The sequence below is a fragment of the Patiria miniata genome, unplaced genomic scaffold (genome assembly GCF_015706575.1).
Source record: "Patiria miniata isolate m_02_andy unplaced genomic scaffold, ASM1570657v1 HiC_scaffold_8, whole genome shotgun sequence".
Lineage (NCBI taxonomy): Eukaryota > Metazoa > Echinodermata > Asteroidea > Valvatida > Asterinidae > Patiria > Patiria miniata.
The window spans coordinates 12,506,921-12,534,544 of NW_024037075.1; the positions used below are offsets into that span (position 1 = coordinate 12,506,921).

Consider the following 27,624-nt stretch of genomic DNA (forward strand, 5'->3'; position numbering starts at 1 on the left):
CAAAAACAAACGCAAATGTAACGTACAGGCGGGCACCAGGCTATTCCTCATTTGCATACGTGTTCAAAAATTTTGCACATGCAAATGATCCAATACCAGGGTGAGAGAGCAGGTAGTGGTGGGCGTGTAGTGCTTGACACCCTGGGGACAAGGTTGGCTGGTCTCAATCTCAGATGCCAAAGTTGCAGATTTTACCCTCGTGACCCATCAAGACCACAAAATGTACCATCTACATTGTACGCATGGCTTTATTCATGTGCAAGTTGAATTACATACAAACCTATAGTCTTTATTCCAAACATAAACGACATTGTGAGTACAAGTTTTTATGCTGAAGAATGAGATTGAAGCTGGAATGAAGACCAGTGTGTTACAGCTTTTCATTTTTCATCGACAAACAGGACTTCCATTTGTGGCTGGGTGATCCAAAGTACCATGGCTGCACAATCTGAAGCAGCCTGCCAGACTGATGTCCCTACCATGATGCAACAGGAGGCACAGGTACCCACCCCCTCAGCTGCAACAGGTGAGTACATTTATGATGAAGGGAGGGGCATTAAACTCCCCTTTCCTACTCGTTTATAGCCAGGAATGCCGATCAGCCCATCGCACATGCAGGACGCGCATGCTGATTGGCTGCTCACAGTGTCACGCCCTATAACACGCGGGCTGGCTTGATGGTTTGGTGGCTAGACTTAAAATCAGTCCACCAGTCCACCTATACATATGTACTCTGTTTCATCACACTATTTGCATGGGGCCAATGAGGGAGGGAGGGGCAATAACTCCCCCTCCCCACTCAACTCACTCACCCACCCACCCACCCACCTCACCCCAAAATGTTTTTGGAAGTCATCAGGTTTCAAGTTTGGAGGATCAGATTTCTCATAGTTATATATTCAGTTAAGGAGAATACACGAGAAAGTGTGGATTCGTAATTTAAGAATTCACGAGGCGCGAAGCGCCGAGTGAATTCGTAAATTAAGAATCCACACTTGCAAGTGTATTCTTCGACTTAAACCATTGCGTCAACAGAAGTATTGGAAAGAATGCTGCAACCTGACGCCACTTTTTTCTTCATATATCATCTTAATGAAGGCCATTCGTTGCAAAAATGATGATAAGACATGAATCTGGGACTGATAAATGCTTCCAAAATTGTTAGGAAATACTTAAAATGACTCTCCATAGACGTTGTACACAAGCGCGGAAGTGGCGTCAGGTTGCAACATTGTTTTTTTAGCCTGTTTAGCATGTGTATCGACACACCCGTACAAGATTTCTTTCTGACTAAAAGTAGATTTTGCAGTGACGGCGGAAAATCTGACAGTGAAGATGCATTGGTAATTTTCGGAAAGCAAATTTTCACGCAAACGGTCCTATTCATGCTCATTATGGAGAACAATTGTCCGACATGTTCAAAGTGTGGATTTGTAATTCCGAATCCACACTTTACTGAAGATTCGTCGTTCCGAATCCACACTTTGTGACCAGTGTAAGAGATTCATAGATCCGAATCCACACTTTTAACAATAGTGTGACGTCATAGCAATGGTTTAATTAAAGTTAGAGAAGATCATTTGCAGCTATCCAAAAAGTAACTGAGTTAGTTATTATTAAAAAGCTTACTTGGTTTAGAGATAGTAATGGAACCCACCTTCCCGTTAAATTCTGTCATTTTCAAGAAAACAAAAGAAAGTCATCTCCAAAGATGAGTCAAGTGACACATTTTTGGAAATTTCCGTTAGTAGTTGGTTTATAATTGGGTGAATCCGTGAATTGTTGCGCGTGAGCGTTGACACGATGCACATGCGAGCGCAGTTGCTATGATTTGTTGGTTGCATCGCTGCAATCGGCTGCAATCGGCTGCAATCAACTGCAATTTCAATTCAAAACAGACTCTGCAACTTTTGATTTGAAATTGAGATCCTGGAAAATTGTTTTCTCGGAATATGCAACATTCACTGGGCTGAAAGTTTATCAGGTTAGTTGTTAAGCACCTGTCTTTAGATTTTGAGGACTTTTCTTGCTTCAAAAGAAACAAATGCACATAGGACAAATGATCTGCTCTACCGGGAGTCACAGCTTTCAAAGCACGGACGACAACTAGAGATGTAATCAAGTACATGAATAGTTTGTCAATATCCTTTTAAAGGATGTTTGAATTCTTCTGATATTAGATTCCCCACAACAAGCTGGAGCCATCAGAAAGATTGGCACAGTCAGCGGTAACCACTGCCCTACCATTGTTGGTGCAAGTACAGTTAACTTCACTTATGGACAAGGTAAATATGATCTTGTTCGTTACACTACTTGATGTCTTAGATCAGATGTTAATGTATTTTTTGGGGGATGGGTGGGGGAGGTAATATACTACAAAGTCATGGACACAAAGGGCGGATTGCTGGTAATATGAGAGAATCACAATTTCTTCGCTGTAACTATAAACCAGTTTGTAATAGGATATAATGGTGAGCACATTAGGAGGGCGCTATTTATAGTGGGTAAAGTCGTGTAGTTGTTCTTTTTGTACCCACGCCAAATGGCACCCCCTATTGTGTGTGTCACATTTGGAGGAAAAAAGGTGAATATGCCGGTAGCTTTATTGAAGTTGCACATTAATTTTGCATTTATATTTGAATGAATGGAATAATGAAATCACTCTTTTTTGAGGCCTACACCTGCAGTTACCAGTTTTTGTGTGAATCTATTTTGGGTTGGGTGTAAAAAAAATGTGAAAGTACTATAAACCAATCAGACAAGTTTGTGCCCAACAGAAGTACAAGAGCCAAAACTTTCTTTTTTGTTTGTTTTTGCTTTTGGAAAAATTGGTACACTGCTTTACTAACGAACTGTAAATCCCAAGTCTATTTCTTTGACATGTTTGCCTCCGGAGAGGAATACTATTTAATCGTTTCAGAAACAACGTTTTAACAGAAGTAATACATGTACATTCAATATGGGGTTGTGCCCTCCACCAACATATTTTACAAATACTGTTTACTCGATTTTTTCCCGAGTGATAATGAGAAAATCACTCGTGTGTGACTCTAACCCATGACCTCCTGCTTACTATAACATGTACATATTGCTTGTTTGACCTCAACAGGAGTACCTCCACAGAGTCAGAGACCAGACCAAGTCGGTAACAAGACCAGGGACATTTTGAGGACATGTTACAAGACAACGGGTAGCTATGTTCAGTTGAACCCTGGGGCTCCTGATGATCAAAGACCTATGGTTGGCATTTACACTAAATTGCGGGTTAGAACAAAGAAAGGTACTGTAGAAGAAGAATACTCTGAGGAAACTGTATATTCCACAGAGTATGAGAAAATATTGAAAGATTGGCCTGAGACTGAGTTCAATCGTGCTATTTTATTTGGCATTGGTGGTGTCGGGAAGTCAACCATTTTTGACAAGATTGCATATGACTGGGCTGATGAGGCATGTGAAATCCTGAAAAGATTCGAGCTTGTCTTTCTGTTAAAGATGTGTGCCCTGTTGCAAAAATCTGATCTTGTTGATGCCATTTTTGATCAACTTCTAGGCAAAACATCTGGAGTAGCCAAAGTTGAACTTGATAAATTCATTCAGGACAACTCAAATAAGGTCTTGATTCTTTTGGATGGGTTTGATGAAATGAAGACCAAAACGCTTGATGCAGCCTCATTCGGGTCTACCCTAAAAGCGCTTAGTAGAACAGAATACAGGGATTGTTTTGTGTTGGTATCAACTCGCCCCTCTCATCTTGAGACACTGATGTCAAAATCACTTGTCCAAAATCCTTGCACACACGTAGAGGTTCTGGGGTTTACCAAGGAAGATGTTAATGAATACATTCGGAAATTCTTTTACGAAGATCCTGATAGCGGCAGTGCACTGATCCAAAACATTGAAAAATCCAACACGCTGCTCGATTTCTCCACGAATCCAATGTTACTCCTTCTCATGTGTTTGTTGTGGAGGGAGAATAAACAACTCCCTGATACAACTTCACGCCTCTTCACTGAGGCAGTTGATTACATGTTCACAAGAAAAGGATGCAGCTCCGAAGATGCATCAAAAACAGTGATTGCTATAGGAAAAACTGCACTGAGTGGATTCATAAGTGCCGACCAGAATTTCTCATTTCAAAAAGATGAGTTCGAACCAAATGCGCTGGACCTGGCACTGAAAGCGGGCATCCTAACCCAGCAGAGAGTTATCAAAAACCTCAGATGCCACAACAACATACAATTCATGCACAAGACTATTCAGGAATACTGTGCTGCGAAATATTTGCAAAGTGTACATATGTTGAACCCAGGATTTGTAAAGCGTACGGTGTACAAATTTGTTCCATTTGGAGAATTTCAAAACCATTTAAGGCAACTATGTCAGACAGTTGAGGGTGTTGTTTCAAATGATTTCCTTTTACGTTTTTGTTGTGGTGACAATGAAAAGTGCATGTCTGACATCGTAAAATTGCTTGCTCGTAAGTTCAATGAGAAATCTAGGTCTGGGGGCATGTACGATTCAGCTGTTATACAAGCCATTAGTAGACAGTGTTTTTTTGAAAGTCGATCCAAAAAGGTCCCACGGTGTCTCCCAAGTGATTCACTTATCTCATCACGTATCACTGTGCTTAGCAATACTGATATCCGCCGTTTCGTACACCTCCTTGAAATCATCAGTAGGTCAGACAGCCAGACAGCACAACTGGCATGTATTACATACTTTTATGTTTATGGCGTGTCTTTGGTCAGTGCTTTAGCCCTTGCCCTGGGTTACATGGAAAACCTCAGGGAGCTGGTGCTCCGTGGGTGTCCTTTAGTGAAGGGTGATCTTGAAAAAATCCTGACATCACTGAAATGCAACCATGTCTTGACCACGCTTACAATAGATGATTGCAATACATTGGGAGGTAGAGCTGTAGAATGGGCCCCTCATATCAAACACTTGACAAGCCTTGAGAAACTTGAATTAAGGATTTGCAAACTTCAGAGCACAGACATTGAACACATTGCCTCGGCTGTACATGACATGCACAAACTGACTGACTTGATGCTTGACTGCAACGGGACACTGGGCGGATCCGCTGACTTGTGGGCCAAGGAATTGCCCAAAATGAGGCGCTTAAATAAGCTGGACCTGGGCAATTGCGATTTGACACAGTCAGACATTCCACACATTGCCTCGGCTGTAGGTAACGTGCCCAGACTGACTGACTTGAATCTTGGTGTCAATGAGTCATTGGGTGAATGTGCTGCATTGTGGGCCAAGGAATTGCCCAAAATGATGCACTTAAATAAGCTGGACCTGAGCGATTGCGATTTGACACAGTCAGACATTCCACACATTGCCTCGGCTGTAGGTAACGTGCCCAGACTGACTGACTTGAATCTTGGTGTCAATGAGTCATTGGGTGAATGTGCTGCATTGTGGGCCAAGGAATTGCCCAAAATGATGCACTTAAATAAGCTGGACCTGAGCGATTGTGATTTGACACAGTCAGACATTCCACACATTGCCTCGGCTGTAGGTAACATGCCCAGACTGACTGACTTGAATCTTGGTGTCAATGAGTCATTGGGTGAATGTGCTGCATTGTGGGCCAAGGAATTGCCCAAAATGAAGCACTTAAATAAGCTGAGCCTGCACGCTTGCAATTTGACACGGTCAGACATTCCACCCATTGCCTCGGCTGTAGGTAACATGCCAAGACTGACTCAGTTGAAGCTACATAGCAATGAGACATTGGATGGATGGGATAAGTTAAAGTCCCTCTTCCCATCACTTAGGGTTATACATCGACGTCGACATCCTCTCTTAAGCTACAGTAGGTATTTGCACAAGGTATAACAAAATGAAAATTATAACATTCTCAATAAAAGGAAATGAACTTTTACAAGAAAATCAACGAAATTAGAGGGTCTAATGTTTCAATCCTAAGCAGGACCATTCTCAAAGGCAAAACATTGTAATACATTCTCAATTTAGATCATCAGTAGGGTCGCACAGCATGTAAGACAATTAGCTGTTCAACATCTACATAAAACAATAATACCCTGAAATCGGATACTTGTGCAAAATCCAAAAATAACCATTAAACAAAACAAAACAGATAATTAAAAATGTGTCATTCCAGGATGCCTATTTGCAAATAGGCTTGAGACCTAATGATGTAATGGCTTTGTTTATATGTGCACTTTCCTATGTGGTAGACCGTTCCTACTTCGTCTGGCGTCCCGACTTCGCTCCCATAGGAAAGCGCATATATGTAAACAAAGCCATTACATCATTAGGTCTTAGGTCTATTGAAACATGAACATCATATAACACATTCTCGATTCAGATCATCATTAGCGTTGCACTGCGTTTAAGACAATTAGCTGTTCACCCTCTACTGTACATATAACACCGTAGTTTGTCATCAAAGTCAAACTGACACTTTTAAAGCCCTGGGTCAGATATAACCATGCATCTGGGTCAGATTGAACCTCACACTCTTCTGGGTCAAAATGACATATTTCTTGGTCAAATGGCCAGAAAGGTGACTCAAGAGAAGCATTATGTTGACCCGGAAAAGTGTCCAGTCAAATCTGACCCAGATTTGGGTTGAATTTGACCCCAGACTTTTTAGAGTGTGTATGATTTGCTGATTGGGTCAATGAGAATGGACAAGGAACTGTAAATTCATGCTAACAATGGACGGGGCGAATCTGGCACAAATCTACAATTCCAAGTCTATTTTCTGACTTAAACTATTTCTTAAAACAACAGTTAATGCAAATAAAGATCCCTGGTTTACCACAATCTCATGTTCAATAAGTGGAGATTCCACATCTGGAAACTTTTGAAGTGGCAACAAAAAATGACTGCAGACCTCAAATCTTTACGTGTGTGCATGGAAACATCACTAATTTGAAAACCCAGTGGATATATGGTATTTGTTGATTTCTGAGGCTGTATGGGTGGTTTGGTCCATTTCGAAGTTGAGACTTGTTGTCCTGACAACAGTTGTATTGATGTATCACGTTTAAACAATGAGAACTTCTGTTATCGTTCCAATCTAAGATGGAAAATACATGCAAGTGTTGTAAATAAAATTATATTTTTGAGACTTTTAAGCCAAGTGGCTTAATTGTACTTAAAGAAAAAGGTCAAACAATTAAGTGTTACCCGGAGTAGTTTTGGGATTTTCCTCCCACAAATTAGTGACTTTTTTGTAACATAAGATAAGTCTTTTATGCAGTCAATGCAAAAAGTTAAAAACATTTCACATAGGTATAATTTTTACTGATTACTAAATACGCAGTAAAAAAATGAATAAAAAAGTGCACACAGATAAAAACAAACATACCGGTACTAAGACCCATTAATATACATGAATTGAGAAGGATAACATTTTTTGTGAAACACTTAGTGCCATAAAAAGTCTTAAGACGGCGGTTGGATGGAAGAAATGTAAAATAATCGGTTGCTGGATGGAACTAGCCATTTATTATACATGTATACAGGTTTGTGGTACGTTTTCACATTCTGTCATTGTTAATGGATTCCAGTGATGGCAAGCTGGCACCTATGATCTTCTCTGCTGATCGCACAACAGAGTGTAGCTTGTAGAGATCACTTGGCCAAACCAAACAATGTTTGATGAAAAGAGGATGCTCTCAATGATAGACCGGTAAAATGCTAAATTAAACAGTTTTTAAAAGAAAGTGTAAGTTATATTTTGTTTATATTTTCTGTTAACCTTGGAGCAAAGGCATGAAAATGTTAAATTACATAGTTTTTAAAGAAAGTGTGTGTTAAATTTTGTTTATATTTTCTCTAAACGTTGGTACAGTGGTGGGTGGGAAGATTAGTTTTCAAAACTGCAAAAAGATGAAGGAATAACTGATTTGACACAGCATTGACACCGGGGGGTGGGAGGGGGTGTTACCTTAGCAAATGTTTTTGGGATCATATTCATTGAAAATCAAAAGTACTAATTGAAATACAAAAAGAATTTTTATTTCAAATAAAAGACAAAGGGCAGCTGACTATATGCATTGTAAGCTTGTTTTCATAATTATTTAAAACCAAAGAATATTGTGCCATATTTGGATATTCATAGATTGTAATATCAAATTCACTGTCTGTATTTTGCAATGGCTGACAATGCTGACTTTTTCTGTGTATTCACAAAGTTTTTAATTTTTTCTTCATGCATATATCTGTAATCACACATTAATAGACCCACTTTTAAACCACTGATCTAATTGCTTTATATTAGATGGTTCATCTTTGCTGGGACGTAACGTGTGTGAATTCTTGGACTTGCCCAGTAATAGCCTGATGGAGTAGACATATGGATTGCATTCAGGTTCCATATTAAAATACATGATGTTAGTATCTCACAATTGTTTCTGGTGTGATCATTTTGTGTCAGTCACATTCTGTTGTATTGCATTTTACCTTAAGATGAGTATGTGAGGAAGAGTGTATAGTGTGTGACTTTCTGGTTTGCTCAGAATTGAATGGTTCAAACCCACCATCATCCCTGTCCTTTTTTTACGGATATTCAATCAAACACAATCCAGCCCATGTGTTTATCTGAAACCCGATTACCGTATTATCTGTAAATTCACAGCGCTACTTCAATGAAGATGGGTCATAGTTCATTGCCTTCAACAATCTTGTTTTGTTTCTGCACTTTCTTTTTGACTTTTACATGTTGGACCGAAATGGTTGAAAAAAAGTACCGGTACCTTCATTGTAGGTATCTTTCCAATATTTATTTTGAGGGTGCCCCCCCCCCCCCCAAAAAGTCACCAACAAACAAAGGGAAAATATGAACAAAGATTGAACTTAATAACCATTATTAAGGGAATAAATATGTGCTTAGCCGGTTTTAAACGAGTACCGGTGTGTTTAAAACCAGCTAGGGACCTGGTTGCCAATCGACTCGGGCCATTATTCTCCACCAGGCCCATGGCTGGTTTTAAACATACTTGTTTCATACCTGCCAAGCACATTATTTATTCCCATTCATAACTTTTGGTCAAAGAGTCATAAGAATTCAAAAATTCACAAATGTCCAACTATTTTGTTCAGCAAATTACTTCGTGTTTAGATAAACACCCCCCTGGCCATGTCTGTGTACTTGCCTTGTCCATGCAGTGCTCAGAATCTCCTATGGAAATTGACGTGCACGTTGCGCATACTAGGTGATGTGGTGCAGAACACAGGAATTGTGTTAACTGATGTGTTGTCAGTAGCTTAAACCACCCACATGACATTTCTCGACCAATAGGCTTTATTCATGAGTCGGCCATATTAAATTGAAAGTGAGGTCAAATCCTCATGTTTTTAACTTGCGAACAGAAATGAAAGCAATGACTTAAAGTAAATCACAAATTATTAGTCTGCTCCGATGAATAATTTAAAATTTGTGATTAAACAGGTCCTAATGTTAAAAGCCACATTTAAACAAAAAAACAATTGAAAGTGATAGTCTTTCACCATTCCATTCCACAATGTACAATTGATTAAAATACATTCAGGAAACGATCAAAAGTGGTTTCCTTGTAAAGAAGGTCTGTAGCCTAGGAAAGGGTGAACTGTCTCAGGTATTTTAGGCCCCCCCCCAAAAAAAATTTGGTCTCTGGTCAGACCAAAGTTCCGGAATTGACGCAGCCACGCGGCTTTTTTGTTTTCGCTTTTTTTTTTCTTCAAGCTTGGATTGTACAGACAAGGTGGGGTACTATTTTGCTTTTTTGGTGTCCTCATGTACATTGGTGTCCTCCATAATTTGCCTTGGTGCTTTCGATCATTTGCCTTGGTGCAATTTCCCATTCCTTGGTGCTCTTTGGTAAAAAAAACTTGAGGAGGTGCGGAAATAGAGGGCGCTGTTGGAGCTACCGCGGAACATTTTGGGAAAAAAAAAGATCGACTCGCATGATTAAAATCGACGCGCGCGCTGATCAGAGACCGACTTATTTTTTGTTTGGCCTGATGACTTTTGGTTTATCATGAACTAGGAGCAGTTAGCTTCAAAATTGTCATCTTGGATGCATTCCTGTGATCATGCATGCACCACTGATGAGTTCCATTGTTCTATAAATGGTGTATGTGAAAACCCTCTTGGAACAGTTTCGGGTATAAAGAGCACATCCAGACATACTGTTTTATCTTCCTACATCCAGAGCACATCCAGACATACTGTTTTATCTTCCTACATGTATGCCATGCGTTTTACATGCGTTGCTAGTCAATAATATTCAGATCATATTTCAAGCAAGCACTCTGACTTGTCAAATCCAGTCAACAGCATAAACAGGCAGGAAGTAGGCACAGCTGGCTTATCAATCACCTACAGTCAAGGCATAGCTGTATCAAGTTACGTAAACAGTCCCAGCGAGTCAATCCTGCTTTATGTAGGCTGGGACCTCTTAACTGTTGAAAACAGTCACTTGATTGATTTTGACTGAAAGGACAACTTGGCACAATGTATGTTTGCATAGAAGCACATCCAGAATGTTTTACTTTGAGAAGACATGAACAAATCTCAACAACTGTCACTTGATAATCGCATTATCCATGCATGACTTTTGAATTGCTGGGAGAACTTTGAAAAAAAATTACATGATCAAAATAAATTGTGTAAATTGTTAGGAACAAATGAAGGTTATGAAAGTAATAAAGGGCGTTTTGATCTTCAATAGCATTTACAATAGCCACATCAGTTTGCTTAGCCAACTGATACGTGTTAAACATTCCAACTTGGTGATCGGTCCAAACACATGCTGGGACTGTCTCATCAACATGGGTGATCAGTTGGGAGGGGCCCAACTTGGGCAGGAACCTTATTCCCATCTAAACGATCATGATAAAAGTAAAGTTTGGTGGGACAGGGCTAGGGTGCTTGGTCCTATACCATTCAGACGGGAGGACCAAGGGCACTTGCTCAGGCCGGGCCTGGGAGCTCATCAGAGGCAGATCAAACATGTCGTCTTTTTGTAGCAACTTCCAGGGTAGCCTTGTAGAAAATGACTCGGTTTGTCTGATGACACTTTGCAGCACATGGCCGTGGATGTGCTCATCACGTACGCTCGTTGGTAAATGCGCGCCCTCTAACATCCATATATGAGTAGCAGTGCCCAACCCAAGTTAGGCCTGCCCATTGCAACTTCAGTGATCTAGTTTGGCTCAAGTTGGGACAGTCCCAACATAAGCTTGGTCTGACGACCAAGTTGGGGCATAGTTGGTTTGCAAATGAACAAAAGTGTGAAAAGTGAGGACCAACATTATCTTTCTTGTTTGATAAGCTGTACGATAATTCACAATGGAAACATTTCCGTATCTTTTGTTCATTTCTACTGGAATCTCTTATCTAATTTTCCTGTGGATTTGTTGGTTTTATCGTTCCAGCATGTGACATACCTGGAGGTCCAGTTGGAGGTCAAACAAAGGTCACCCTGCGAAACGAACACTTGCAATACATCGTTACATGGTGAGTACCATCAATGCTCGAGAAAGACACGGCATTATTTGAAGTAATGAATTTGAAGTACAATGTGTGAGTGAAATGGATTTAATTGTTCTGAATAAGTTGACTCCCAGGGTTGTATGGTATCGGAAATTTTGATTTATTGATACATACCGGTATATCTTCAATATCGATTATGTTTAATATATCGAATATTTGCAAAATACGTTGCAATTTCTTACCATGCAATCGCGGATCAGGTGCTTCTGAAAAAATTCCTTTATGAAGTATTTTTTAAGTGGACAAATTGTTTCAACGAACATGCTTCTCAGCAGCTCTTCCACCACAAAAAAAAGATTGGTTTGTTTACTTCAAATGAAAGGTTTGTTTACTTGAAACTCAGTTTTTTGACGAGACTTGCAAGCTTTCCTTTGCCTAGGTGAAAGTACATGCAGGATGTATGGTTCCTGCCACTGTAAAGATAATAGCCAATGCTGGAAGAAGTAGGAGCAGTTTACAGCACTGAACATAAAGTCAAATCTTTACATCATGAAAAGGTCACGAAAACATCTTTAGAAAACAGGTTTATGTGTGATCATTCACAAAGCTTGATCTCACTTTTCTGGGTTTGTCTTTTCTGACTTTGTCTATATACATGCAAGTTACAAATCCTGGCCTGCCTGCTCTCATTTGAAACAGCAAGTGATCTGAATAGAGGAATTTTTTTCTATTGGCCTACTTCCTAGTCATCAATATTACGAAAAGTGATGACACGTATATTTTACGTACACCAAATTACTTAACACACGTGGCTCAGCGAGAGACGTAATGTCACACGCACACATTTTGCGATGCACTGCACGTGATCTCTTCACAAGCTACACATGCTCAACTCAACTCAGCTGAACTCAGTAAATGTCGCTTTGGACCACATTCTTGCACTAGGGATGTCAGTCATTGTTGGGACATTTGCTTACTTTTCGTATGATGGAAATTACAATTATTAGGAAGAACACTTTTTTTTTCTTTTATGCTATACTTTTGAAAAGTTGAACAAAGAAATTGACTTGAGCAGGGTTTAAACCTGCAACATCCGGATAACCATTCCTGGGTCTGTTTCATGACTTTGGATGTGGTCCCTGGCTACGACCGGTTTATGGCTTCTGACTAGCGTCCCTTGAACAAAGATGTTGACAAATTGGGGCACCGCCAACATAGGGCTGGATAGCTCAGTTGGTAGAGCACCGGAATAATTATTCGGAGGTCGTGGGTTCAAGCCACACTCAAGTCAGTTTCTTTGTCCAACTTTTCAAAAATTGTTATAATTCCCCTAGTCAGTTTATCTTTGTATCTTTGTTTTTCAAAAAACGATTTTTAAATAGTTGAATGGAATTTACATATTTGCTTAAACTATGCTCTTGAGCCATGCCAATTAGTCAATTAACCTTCTTGTCATTCCAAGGGACCTCATTTGTATTTTTATTTTGGATGAAAACAGATCCTGCTTTGTCTTTGTCAACACAAAGCTTTTTGAAGTGGTCCATCCACAAAAACAGATCCTGCTTTGTCTTTGTCAACACAAAACTTTTTTCAGCGGTCCATCCACGCTCGCTCATGCAGTTCGTATGTTCATGCCAATGCACTTGCGCACGACAGTCACTGGAATTAGCCGAGATTTTGGCGCATGCGCACAAACTAAGTGGAAGGGACGAACATACCTGGCAGACACACATATTTTTTCAATCACTGTCGATTAACTCGAAATGATTTTAAATAAATGATATCAACGATATTGATCACTTTGACATCGAGTAATTCAGTAAATCAATGGACCCTATTGGCTGCAAAGTACATTCCGAATTCGCTATGAAATCTTCACTGGCAAGTAACAGTGTACATGTAACTAGTATTACTACAATATTAAACTTCAATCTTTAATCTTTCCTGGTAGACAAAAATCACCCAAATGACATTTTAGGCTTGCTATAGTGAACAACTAGACCTGTTTGCAGTCATTGAACCCTAATATCTTAGTTTATAACACCTCTCCCACAGATTCTGTGTCTTGATTGGCCGAAAGCGAGTCACATGTTACTTTATATTTTTGCTATCTTTCAGTGCCGGCCAAAAGTACTGTAGGCCTACCCATAGCAACCAAAGTACCTTACTATACTTGAGTAACCAAAGTACTATACGCACTGTGTGCAAAATTGCATAGGAACAATTTCAGGGTTACTCACGTTACATTTTTGATGTACTTTTGAGTTTCCTTCGACTGTAATTACCTTACTGAAAAGGTTTAATAACTGTTATTAGTTATTACCATGGTAGATAGAGTAGACCTAGACCTACCTAAGCACCAAAGATGACATCCAGAAAAGTGTGTTATGTTTGATAAACAAGACACACAAAATCAGTTACTGACGTTAATTTTCAACTAATTTTGTATTCAAATCGAAGTTAATTTTTATTATATTCAGATTAAATTAATCAGTTATCACCTAAAATCAAGCATAATCTGTGGGAGAGGTGTTATAAAACAAAAAATGACTGCTTTATCTCGTGGTGAAGTAAAACTGTCCTCCCTCGGTGATCCATGGAGCCTCGGGAAAAATAGAATGCTTCATGGATCACCTCGGGAGGCTAGTTTCCAGGCAGTCCATATTCCAGGCAGTCCATATTTGTATATTATTCGTAAGGAGCCTTCCTAATTTCGTGAAACCTGGCACTGAGCAGGAAACCAAAAGACACAATTCATGAAAGGCCCGTTGTCCTCAATCTTTCTCAATTAGTCCAGACTCCAGAATGCCAAATCGCTTTAACCCTAAAAGGGCTGGGGGTGGAGGGGCATCCACGCCCCCCCCCCCCCGACTTTTTCCGCGATAGCCTTAAAAACAAAAATTTCATGACCCGAGCTCTTATGACTTTTTAGCCTCGAGCCTTACGCATCTTTTGACACTAAAAATATAAAAATCGGAACAGGGGTTGTCGCGCAGCGAAAAAATTTTCCGGCGCTATGTACCGTGAAAACTGAATTTTCCCATATACGTCGTGTACACAGACCAGAATTACCATTCATACATATGAATAATTAATTAGCGATAATTCCAAAACCATGAAGAGTTGCTCCATGCATGTACCGAGTTTCAAAATTTTTCGTCACTCGATGGCCGAGATCTTGGGGGGGGGGGGGGGAATCCGCCCCCCTGGCTGAGAGATGGTCAAAATAACCAGGCCCTTTTAGGGTTAAGAAATTATGAGCCTACACCATCGGCTCCCCTTAATTTCTTGTTTGTTTACGATTTGCGTAGTTATTCTTATGAAGAATCGAGACGGCGTAAAGAAATTACCCATTAAAGAAACAAAAAAACTGCTAGTGACTTAAAGAATTCTATCAAAAAACCCTTGGCAAGCAAGCTAATGGGACTCGAACCCACGACCTCCTGCTATTCAACCGCTGGATTCTCCAACTTGAGGAATTGAAATCTGCGTTTTAAAACTGTTGTCTGTCTTTAATTTGCGGCAGGATTTCTTGGTGAAAGCATCAGGGTTTTGTGCAGGAATTAGTGACAGGTTGAAGATGAACTTTAGGTAAGTTTTATTTTTCAATATATTTGTAACAATTTAATTGGACTGTCGGATTGGCTATTGAAAAGGCCTGATGCTTTTATAGAATTGGGCAATACATTAGTGCCAGCTTTAGGATGTAGGCCTACTTGCAAATACTTATTCAAGCACTTTTGAATTGCATTGTATCAATATCATACACTTAACCAAAAAAGAAAGTCCCCCCCCCCTTCCAATACTTTTTGGTCTAACTCAAAAACTACTGACCTCTCACTCAAATAACAACTAATCACTAAAGAAATTCCTTAGCAATCCAGCCATACTCTTTTTTTGGCTCAAAACAGTGATAATGTGTACGACATGATGCAATTTATGACAAATGATACCGAAAACAGTTACACTTTTGTATACGTGCAAGTTGTGGTTCACACTCACCTTGCACCTATACAAAAGTGCAACGTTTGTGCGGTAGCATTTGTCATAAATTGCATAATTGTGTACCCATTATCACTGTTTTGGCCAAACAAAGAGTATGGCTGGATTGCTAAGGAATTTCTATATTATATAACTGACATACAGATCCTAGTCATTTGATTGGTGGAACTCACATCACGTGGCATTCGTTATTGCTCCCATTCATGCCACGGCTCAAAAAGTACTATCCGCCCATGGGGAATGGGAAATACTATTCAACAGTTAGGATCATGACGCGGTATTTGTGTGCAAATGCAGGCTGGTGTGCGCGTTCAGCGTTGTGCGTAGCGCGTATTGTTCCAAAGAGCCAGCGCTACAGCGTTGGGTTCAAACATTTTCGTGAAGGGGTGGTTTGGAAGAGACAAATACATTTTCCTCTAGGTTTGTATTGAAATAAAAGTTCAGATATATCAAATGACAAGGATCTATATGTCAGTTATATAAAACAAATATGGAGTGGCTTTAAATTGTGAAATGGGAGGAATATTATCGCTTGGTAAAATCTGGACTTTTCCATTGCACTCGGCTTCGCCTCGTGAAATGGAAAAGTCCAGATTTTACCTTGCGATAATATTCCTCCCATTCCACGCTGAGCCACTCAATATTTGTATACTGATTAGTTGTAATTTGAGCAAGATGTGCTCAGTAGTTTTTGAGTTAGACAACAAAATATTAGGGAGGTCTTTCTTTTTTGGTTGAGTGTAGTTCCTCATAATGCGGGTATTACAAATATGTCACTAGATATGCATTTGCTGTATACCAAGCTGTTGAGGTCAAGATACACCTACGTGTTGACTAAAGGCTCAAAAAAGAATTAAGCTGCATTGAATAGATGCTGAGCTAAAAATAGCACTTGTGAACTCATAAATCACGTCATTTGAAAAGAAAGGTCACCCATTGACCCGTCAACTTTGTAGATCTTTGCATGACAGCAGACCACACAAAACTTTCCATTGTTGTCTCCAGGCTAGCTGTTGACAATAAAACATTTTGGGAAAACCCAGATGTACACAATTTCTGGAGGCCTGCTGGGACAAATGTGATTTATGTATTTGTATCGATGCGCGGGGTTTCCAGGATAAAACAATAGCCTTTATTTTTTATTAAGATATTCTCCAGACTTATTAGGACAAATATGGATAGTGCAATGTTTTGTTTCATATTGGATGCAAACTGCTTGCATGTGACAGAATGTCAAAGCACTTGTGAATCATGACCTTGCAACTTTTGTAAAGTTTGAGTCAATGCCATATATGGAGGTTTATTGAGGGATTAATTTGCATAATATAGTTCCGTCAAGTGGTCATGGGATTGTTGGGTGCGGCAGCTGCATGTACAGGGCTGTAATGCTTGGACGTCTCTGAATCAACCTGCTACAAACTTAACTGTAAGTTTTGCCAGAATAATGGTTCATTTTTGTTTGGGGTTCTTTTGTTTTTGGTTTCATGGATTGTATTAAATGTCAGGGGTAGCCTATTAGCCCTAATCCCCTTGAGTGATTTACTAGGAACCTATGTCACTCTTGCAAATTCCAAAACTATATGGCAAACCCTACACCCAAACTGCTGGACTCTGCAGGTATGCCTAACCCAAAGTAAAGCATGTAATCAGTTTACTAGTTTTGTATGGGATTGTTAGGGTTAAGAAGTTTTGCAGTCACATTTTACTGATCTCACTGAATGACAGTGAACTGTGCATTAGTCTGGTGCAGTTGCTATAAGTGACACGAGACCACTTTTTTTTTTTGGTCTTGGTCTTGTTTCAGTCTCGCCCTAAAGTCTCAGTCCCAGATGGGCTGGTCCAGTCTTGAAAGCGCCGGTGTCAGTCTTGGTCTCGGGTGCCAAACTCCCCGGTTTTACCCTTGAGACTCGTCGAGACCACAACAAAATGTCCCTATTATGTATGGTTTTATTTATGTGCAAGCTGAATAACATGCAAACTTGTGGAGGACAGTTCCAAGCATTAGAGTGACAAACACATATTTATTAACAAATAAATGGTACATTGAGACAACTACTGTTACTCGCTTTCTAAACACTGAAACTTTTTAAGTACACATTTTCATGCTGAAGACTGAGATTGAAGTTGGAATGAAGACCAGTGTGTTACAGCTTTTCATTTATCATTGACAAACAGGACTTCCATTTGTGGATTCGTTCCAAAAAGTGCAAACTGCTATGATGAAAAGATCAACGCACTGCAGGTGGGTGAGGTCTGAGTGTGGCTGGGTGATCCAAAGTACAATGGATGCACAATCTGTAGCAGCCTGCCAGACTGACGTCCCTACGACGATGCAACAGGAGGCACAGGTACCCGCCCCCTCAGCTGCAACAGGTGAGTACATTTAGTAGCTAGACCATTTGCATGGGATCTATGAAGGAGGGAGGGGCATGAAGTCCCCCTCGTCCCTCCCAACTCGCCCCCCTCCCCCCCCCCCCCCCTCCTACCTCACCTACCTCACCTCACTCCAGGATTTGTTTGTAAGTCGTCAGGTTTCAACTTTTTTTGGGACAGTCAGATTTTTCATAATTATACATGTTAGGCCAAACAAAATAAATGGTGTGTTTACGGTAACGGCCTAAAAAAAAAAACACCAGATAGGTACTGGTAGGTAGGGAAATAATGTTATTTTGTGTTTTTTGGGGGTTTTTTTCATTTCAGTTGTTGCATTTGCATGCTCTTTTGCAATGTTTGAAACTCACTTAACATCATGGGCGTCGCCAGGATTTTGTCATTTGATCATTTTTTTAGGGTAGACAGGGACATTTGCCCCCTCCCCATCCCATTAAATTAATAAGAATATTATTTCGCGCCAAACACAACTGTTTGCGCAAGGTTAATCTGTTTTGAATAATGTCAGCCTGTCAGAGTCTGGTGTAAATGTTGTGAGTCTCTGGAAAATTGAAATGTATTGTCAGACAAAGAACTTCCTGATTCCAAGTCCAGCTAGTGCCAACTTGGCCTGGGTGATCATACATGCACTCCAAAGAAAACTGCAGGCTGACCCAGAGTTGAAGTTCATCTACATGTACATGCATTTATTCTTCATGCATTCACACAGCAAAACAGCTCAATAATAAAACACCTTAAAATTTAGAATTGGAAGTTGGCACTGATTTTTTATTTTATTCAACATCAGAATCACCTGTCTACTTTGAAAAAAAATAATGTGTTCAGGTCGGATTCAATTCAATGAATTCCTAAGTAAGATTTGAGGCTTTGCATGGTGGAGATACTAATGAATGAAAGGTTTGCGGATACACCATTTGCGAATAATTTCTCAATTAAGAGAATGGTTTTGAAAAAACCAGAGGTATAAACTCGACGTTCCGGTCAGTATGCTCTGACCGTCTTCAGGAGAGTACCTAAACTCTAAGAAAGTAAATAGTAGCAAAAGCGAAATCGATGAAGTGTGAAGTTGCATCCTGTGTGGATTCCAAGTAGCTGGGAGCCTTGAGCAAGCTGTGTGTGCCCACTGATTGCTGGAACAGTAGGGTTGCAGTCTCAGTAGAGGGAGGACCTACATGTAGGGTATAGGAGACCCATTAGTCTTACTGATAGCAGAGGACCTAGGGTATATGCAACCCATTAGTCTTAGGTAATAGCAGAGTACCTATGGTATAGGAGACCCATCAGTCTTACTGATAGCAGAGGACCTAGGGTATAGGAAATCCATTAGTCTTAGGTGATAGCAGAGTACCTATGGTATAGGAGACCCATCAGTCTGGAGGAGTGGGAGCCAGATGTCTTTGAGGTGAAACCCGATGTCTTGCGGAACTGTGTTGTGCTTGCAGATCTCGATGGCTTGTCGTATTTGTCTTGGATGCCAGAACTGGATCGGGGCGATGAGTTCAGCTGCATCCCAATCAACTTTGTGATCATTGATATGGGAATGTTTGACAATGGCCGATTTGTTAAAATCCCCTCGCCGTCCATGTGCTCTGTGTTCCTTGAGCCTAGTGGGAAGTTTTCCGACTAGTTTTCCCGATGTAGACTTTGCCGCATTTACATGGAATGCGGTAGACTCCGGGCTTGGAAGAGGAGTCCTGCTTGTCCTTGTGAGTGTGGAGGGTGCCTTGGAGCATGTTACCAGATGAGTGGTACACCTTGACGCCGGCTTGTCGGAGGATGCGTTGCAGATGATGAGAAGCTGGACCTCTGTAAGGAAGAGTGACTGAGGAGATACATTGGAAGGACCTTGGGTAGAGGAGACCCATTGGTCAGGTTTGCTGATCTTGATGCGGTTGGGTTTGTAACCGTTCTGTTGTAGTGATGCCTGGATGTGCATGAGTTCGTGCTTGAGGTTGTCTTGGTCGCAGACGTCGAAGGCTCTCTGTACTAGGGTCCGGATGACCGATGACTTGATGCTAGGGTGATGAAACGACCGCTGGTGGAGATAGCGGTCGGTGTGGGTTAGTTTCCTGTAGATGCTGTGTCCCAGGGTGCCATCCGGATTCCTGGAGATCTTGACGTCCAGGAATGGTATGGTACCATCTTATTTATTACATTTATTTACCCAGGGTATGCCCAAACAGTTTAAAACTGGTTTCCATTGGGGCCCTGCATACAATAAATAATAACTACCAACATGTATACAATACATTACAAATACAATACAATTCAATACAATGGGATAAAACATTATTTGATAAACGCATAGTTGTTCAGCAAATATTGTAAATACAATATATTTTAAATCTACATGTACATGTATTATAACTAAATGTACAGTGTGCACGAAGGCTTTACTATAAGGTGGATTCATTGATTGTACCAGTTACAGCAAAGCTTGAGGCATAACACAAAAACTTTGGATCTATCTTGTAACATCAAGAAAAAACAATATTGCTGTAACTATATTTGCTGATTATGGGAGGGGCGAAAACCCCGCGAAAAACCCTTTTTGGAGAAAACATGGGGAAAGTCCCATCGGGCTCCTTATTATCTCCTTATTATTTTGGCAACCAAGTTTGTTAACTCTGTTAACTCTGTAGATCAGCATATAGATTTGTAAAATCAAAGACATCGACAAATACACACATAATTATTTGTAGAAATATTATTACTGACTGAACGTTTTACGTAGTTCAGATTTGAATGAGGTTAGAGAAGTCATGGTTCTCAACTGCACATGCAAATTATTCCATATGATTGTATGCCAGTTACAGCAAAGCTTAACATTATTTGCACGATCTCGCTGTCGCATAAGTTTTAGAGTTTCCCCATCGAGCCAAGGCAATGATGCACCACGAATACGTTTTGATTTCATTGGTGCATGTTGGTGTACTCATAAACAAAGAGTGCCACATGGACCATGCTTCATTTACATCATGACAATTAAGGACATGTTCCCATGGGGCATTAAGGAGGTCCTCTTGAAAAGCGTCATTGTCGATATCTTTAAAACACCTGAAGTTAATTGAACGGCCTTCTTTGTTGGGAGGTTTCCAATTATGAAGACCGTAAACAAGATAATGATCACTAATCAGGACAGGTAGGACACTGTTTCATTTACAAGTTCAGGATGTGAGCTAAAAATTTGATCAATGATTGTTTCAGTAAATTCAGTGACGCGGGTAGGTTCATGAATAAGTTGCGTCATTTGAAACATATTAAAGCAAGAAGTTACAGGGTCTGAGTAAGTACCATCATCAATATCACACTTAAAGTCGCCAGTTACAATAATTTCTTTACATTCACATGAGGCTCTATCTATAATACCACTTAGTTTATCTATGAACTCAACAGAACTTGAAGGTGGCCTGTAAATAGAACTTATAAGCACAGGCTGCCTTTGCTTACATTTGAGTTCAACCCACAAACATTCCACATCATCTGTTTCTAGGTCATCACGGCGGATGAAAGTTATATTATTTCGGATGTACATTGCTACCCCACCCCCATGACGGTTTCTATCTCTTCTGACAATACAGTATTCGGGGAGTTTAATCTCTTCATCGGATATTGAGGAGTCACAAAATGTTTTATTTAAACAGATGATATCAAATGGATTTGTAGACATTAATATCTTAAAATGGTTGAATTTATTCATAATACTTTTTACATTGAGGTGGGCAAATGAAAAACCACATGCACTTTGATTGCTCTGTGGGTTGAGTAGTTCTCCGACCTTCTCCAGGTATCGGTTCCATTTTTAGTCTCGGAGTTGATGATGGGCGTTGTGGGTCTCGGATTAGGCCAGCTTGGGTCATGGTTGGTAGTGGATGGGCCTGACATCGTTTTGAGGGTAGTACTGGTTGGATGGCCGGAAAACCGTCAAAACATCTTGACTAGCTCCAATCGGTTTCTTGAGGGCATCAGAGTACGACAATGCACCAAAAGATGTTCTCTGCAGCGTGAATTCAGTCCATGGTGCACGTCGATATGTTTCCTCTGATGGTCTGGCTATGTGCTGTAGAAGGTTTTCAGCCAAAAATTTTGTTCCTGTTCCATGGAGAAGCATGATGCTGGTGTGTTGCTGGTTGAGGTACTGGAGGAAGTCCTGGAGTGTGTCTGGGCCATGCATGGGCCAGACTACGAAGGTGTCATCAACGTAGCGTAGCCACAGACTTGGCCGAAGATCTGCTGTGAGGAGGGAGGAAGACTCGAACTCCTCCATGAAGATGTCGACTAGGACCGGGGATAAAGGAGATCCCATGGAGGTCCCAGCCATTTGCTCGTACAACTTGCCTTGCCACTGAAAACAACTGGAAGAAATACATGTTAGTAACAGATCATGAATTTGGTCGGGGGACAGGTCTGTGCGTTCACCAAGAGTAGTATCATGTTCAAGTCTTTCCTCAGGTAGTTTGCAGACCTCACCTGTGGGGACATTAGTGAAGAGTGAGACGACGTCAAAACTGACAAGCAAGTCAGTGGGGTTGGCAAGCAAGTCAATGAATTCCTCACATTAATGCAAACTAAATATGTGCATTGAAAAACAAATTGGCCAGGGGTTCCGTATTGATGGTGGACCCAATAATACAGTTTTTTTGAATCAGGATATCATTGATTTTATTCATAACAAATTGTCTCTAACTTTAATTTATACACAAAAAGAAGGAAATAATTATGCAGGGATTTATTTTCAATCCGATACAATTAATTCCTCACATTAAAAAAATACATGAAACTTGCCATCCAGTGTTATATTTTGTAGGTTTACATTCAATATACAAAAACTTGACATTCAGGCAAGGATATGATCATAGACCCAATTTAGGTTCTGTGTAACCGTTTAGGTAAAACAAACAGCGGTCTTGCCAGGATTTTCAGTCAGTGTGGGGAAGTTTGAAATAATGTGATTTAAAAAGTGGAAGATGGGGCTTTCAAATTCAAAGAATGCAGCTAAGAATCAGCTAACTTCTATTAATTAAAACAAAAAAAATTATAAATTTAAAACATATTGTAACGGTCCGCCGACCCTTCGTCCCTGCCTCCAGCCGGGAGATGCCCCCGGACGGACGCTGACAGGATTAGGCTTTCCCGATGAGCGATTACCGGGAAACCCGGGACGTTACTTCGTTTGGAGGAAGTATACCCCCAGGCATTGCAGTGGACCAGAGATACTCGCACTCAATCACTCGATTTAGGCCCAATAACTCACAGGAGACAATGTCACAGTCACAGTCCTCTTTATATAACGTAACAATGGTGTTTTATTGTGTGCGCCTTGACAGGCGACTCCTATATAGGCGTCTATCGCTAACTCTAACGTGGACACAATGTTGGCTGCTTATTCTAACTCTTCCTGGCCAGTAAACTCACCAACTAGTGATGTAAAGGCAGCCCGTCCGGTGGGTCCCTCTTCTGGATTAACTCGCTAGCGGATAATCAATCGCAGCGCTGTCAGACCTGCATGAAACTGGCTGACGACTCACCCAAGAAATAACTCGTGTCATGCGCTTCTGCTTGTGACTCAGCTTGTGACTGACAGAGTAAGTGAGTGAGTATCGGGCGCGCGAGTGACGCACACTTTTATACCCGCGGGCAGCGCGTGCATAGACAGTAGCAGCGCGGAGACCACCGACGCGGGCACCAGTACCCTAGACTGGCACTATGTCCAATGTTTCGTTACACAGCCCCGCCTTAAGTTTGGTCAGTCCCTTTGACCAATAAACTAAAAGAAACATTGGTCCACCTAAAGTCTCTTAAATTTTGACATAAGGTGATCTCTACTGGACTTCCTTGTCCTAGATAGGTTCCTAGCTATACAGCATAACTTCAATAAACATTAAACTTCAAACTGTTCGACTTTTATAAACACTTCTTAAACTTATGGCCTCAATAAAGTTAACATGTAAACACCAAGTTTAAACAACTCCTAAGCTTAATCGGTAAACTTAATTAAACAACTTGCAAACTTCAAGGTGTAAGGCGTTTAAGGTGAAACTCCTGGTTTCTGTTAACTTGTGAACTTAGAAAGATGTAAAGGCGTCTAAGGTGAAACTCCTGGTTTCTGTTAACTTGTGAACTTAAAAAGATGTAAAGGCGTCTAAGGTGAAACTCCTGGTGTCTGTTAACTTGTGGACTTAGAACCCAGCTTTAAAATTAACATCAAAAACGCGCTCGGTTTCCTCTCGGGTAACCAACAGTCCTCCATGGTACAGACTACGGGTCTTCCTCTCGGTGATCTTTGTCACGTTGCCAATCATGGAGCCTTCCAGTTGTGCGTTGTTCATGGAGGGTCCCACGCTTTCTGACCTCGAGTCCTTATCCACGATGATCCTACGAATCTTCACCGGGGGTGGCGACTCAAAAGTGTGGCCCGCCTTCTCAGGCTCGCTAGCCTCTCTCAGTACGACTACATCGTAGTGGCGGGATGCAGAATCGTGCAGGGTACGCATCTCACCAAGGTAAGTATCTGTCTTCTCCTTCTCGGTGATCCTCACGACTTGCCCGGCAAAGATTTCCCAAGGGGTATCTCTCCTGGTTGCCGTATCGGCTCCTCTGGTTTAGTGGCAGTGCTACACATCGACTCGACATCATCGGGGCCCTGCTGCAGTTGCCGGACCAGGCTCAAAGGTTTCCCTCCTGTCTGTGGCTTAGGCGTATTTTCCTCCGGCATGCTGTCCCACAGCATGGATAAGGTAGGCGAAACCGCTATCTCGAGGATGTCCTCACTTGCTAGGAGCGGTCCCGCATCCAACTCTGGCTGGGAAGAGCCCTGCCCTGCAGGCTCTCCATGCTCGCCTGAGGACACTGTCTCCAATGGGTGAAGCGTCGCCTTGCCTAGCTTTGGCCCTACTTCGTCAGCTGGCGCCTTCGATACCGTGCTAGGTGGAGTATTCGCCTTCTTCGTAGCCTCGCCTAGCTTTGGCTGTACATCGTCAGCTGGCGCCTTCGATACCGTGCTTTGTGGAGTCTTCGCCTTCTTCGTAGCCTTGCCACGATCTTTACTGGGAAAGTCCTCTGCCTGTTCATACTTGCGTTTCTTGTCCGATGTGGCCTTGTCCTTGGATTCGGCATTGCTTTCCCTTCGGCGTCTGTTTTCGCGGGTCTCGTGAGACTCGCCCTTTATCTCGCCCACTTCATCCATGCGGTCGGGGTGACAGTCGCGGTAGTGCGCCTTCAAATTGTCTCGGCGATTGTTCTTGTGGGCGCAGCGCCTACACCAGTAGTACAATCGCGGCCCATGCTCTGTAATTAGGTGGGGTTCTAGGCTTTTCTTGTGAAGTCTCACGTGGCACTTGGGGCACCTAGTGTGGTCCTGGTCCACCTCATCTCTGGACTTCTCTTGACTGTCTCGGCCCATGGCGAGTATGTACAGACTCTGTAGGGAAAATGCAAAAGTGGTGCATTTCATTAATGTGTGTTTCACCTTCTCTCGCTCTCACAACAATCTCTCACATCTAGCGATATCTCTGGGGCACCCTGCGATGCCTGGGGGGATTCCGACGCGGTAATGGGGTCTCAGTATGGCATGTTTGCCCTTCCGAGTTTTCAGGCCTCAATGGGGTTTTGGGACTTGGAATCACAATCGATGGTGTCTCCTGGGTAGGGTGATTGTCCTCTGGTAACACTCTGGGGGTGAAAGGACGGGCGGTTGGGTTTGGAATTCGCCTCCCTGTCGTAGGCGTCTCTATTTGCCCGCTGGAATTGTCTTCCGCTTGTGCTGGAACGCTGGTTTCCTGCTGTTGGCTGAGCATGTCTGCATTAGCCTCTGTTGTGTTCTCAATCCATGAGACTAGGGGATTTACTATGTAGGACTTCAAGCGGACCCGATGCACAACTTTCATCTTTCCACCCTTTTTACGTTGAATTCGGAAGACGACATCGGACAGCTTGTGCATGATGAGATACGGACCCTCCCATCGGCACTGCAATTTAGGCGACAAGCCTTTCCTCTTTGCCGGATAGTGCAGCCACACGAAATCTCCAGCCACTAAGTTATACTTCACAGATCGTCTGTCGTAATGAGTCTTCTGCCTTCTGGCGCTCCGCTTCAGACACTCACTTGCCCTACCGTGCGCGAGTCTGAACTGCTCCCTCAGTTGTTGCGCATAGTCAGTCTCTTTGCCTTCAACCTCTTGTTGGTCGTCACGGGGTTGTTCAACAGCCAAGTCGATGGGAAGGCGCACCTCGCGTCCGAGCATCAGCATATTAGGCGATTCACCTGTTGACTCCTGTGGTGAGGCACGATAGGCAAACATTGCCAGTGGAATCTTTTCATCCCAATCTCGCTGTCGTCTGAGGGGCTCTATCATCATAGAAACCATTGTGACCAGTGTGCAATTGAATCTCTCAATCATCCCATCACTCTTCGGATTGTACGGCGTCGTTCGCGTTTTCTCGATGCCCAGTAGGCGACACATTTCCGCGAAGACCTGGGACTCAAAATTACGACCTTGGTCGGAGTGTAGAACCTCGGGCACACCATACCAGCTCACAAACTCTTTCACGAATTTATCGGCTACTGTTTTTGCCGTTTGGTCCGGGATCGGGTAGGCTTCTGTCCACTTACTCAGGTAATCGCCCACCACCAGTATATACTTGTTCCCTCTCTCGGTAACCGGTAAAGGACCAAGTACGTCCAAGGCGACCCTTTCCATAGGCGCTCCAACCATCTTTTGCTGCAGGGGAGCTCTTCTGGTCTTTGTTATTGATTTTTTACGGGCTCAGACATTACATCGCCTGAGGATGGACCGAACGTCTGCAGAAATTCCAGCACAGTAGAATCTCACCTTAACTTTAGCCAAGGTTTTCCTAACGCCCAAGTGTCCTCCAGATGTGTTGCCATGTAATTGATTCACCATTTCGTCTTGGTATTTCGCTGGTAGCACCGTGAGCCATCTCACCTCGCGCCCGTCGTCTGACTCCCATTTCCGGCAGAGAACACCACTGCAGATTTCAAGTTGGCCCCAGTGGCGCCTATAAGTCTTCGCCCTGGACGACAACGCAGACATTTCCGCCCAGTCAGGTTCTCGCTGATGTTCTTCTTTTGCTTTCATCACCCATCTGAGGTCTTCTTCCTCCAGCTGCGCCTTCCGCAACTCTTCTGAACTCAGGGTCGGTTGTGCGGTCACGACTCTCGAGTGAGATACCGTCGACGGTGTTTCTGTTTTCTTTACTTCATCGTTGTCTGTCGGTTGACATTTTGCCTGTTGTCCCTCTTCTCGGCCACATTGAGTGCAAGGCATCCTTGATAGGCCGTCCGCATTCGTGTGAGAGTGCCCTGCTCGATGTACCACAGTGAAGTCGAACTCACTGATCACCTGCAGCCATCTCGCCATTTGCCCTTGGGGATCCCGAAAGTTTACAAGCCATCGCAAGGCTCCGTGGTCTGTCCGAATGGTAATTCTACACCCTTACAGGTACTGCCGAAATTGTTTCAGGAAGACCACCACCGCCAAGAGCTCGCGCCTCGTAACGCAGTAATTGCGCTCAGCCTTGCTTAACACTCTACTCGCGTAGGTGATGACTTGTTCTCGACCTTCAACAATCTGCGATAGAACAGCTCCTATACCCGACCCACTGGCATCAGTATCCAAGATGTAATCGGCATCTGCAACAGGATAGGCGAGTATAGGTCACTGTTGTAGTCTCATCTTTAGCTCCTGGAAGGCGTCTTCACAGGCGCTACTCCAAATGAAGTCTCTGGACTTCTCGGTGAGACCATGCAGGGGGCG

The 27,624-nt window shown here is 42.1% G+C and overlaps 2 long non-coding RNA genes, 1 other non-coding gene and 1 pseudogene across 3 annotated transcripts; 3 read left to right on the plus strand and 1 right to left on the minus strand.

Moving 5' to 3' along the window:
- The first annotated feature begins 337 nt into the window (after window positions 1-337).
- LOC119719518 lies at window positions 338-3,141 on the plus strand. The gene is made up of 3 exons (XR_005269969.1): window positions 338-526; window positions 2,181-2,285; window positions 3,110-3,141. It is a non-coding gene; the product is annotated as an uncharacterized LOC119719518 (long non-coding RNA).
- Window positions 3,142-11,393: 8,252 nt separating this feature from the next.
- LOC119719519 lies at window positions 11,394-16,878 on the plus strand. Its single transcript, XR_005269970.1, has 3 exons — window positions 11,394-11,479; window positions 14,982-15,046; window positions 16,787-16,878. It is a non-coding gene; the product is annotated as an uncharacterized LOC119719519 (long non-coding RNA).
- Trnai-aau lies at window positions 12,674-12,746 on the plus strand. The gene has a single exon. It is a non-coding gene; the product is annotated as a tRNA-Ile (tRNA).
- Window positions 16,879-18,360: 1,482 nt separating the features above from the next.
- LOC119719736 lies at window positions 18,361-21,708 on the minus strand (annotated as a pseudogene).
- Window positions 21,709-27,624: the final 5,916 nt, after the last annotated feature.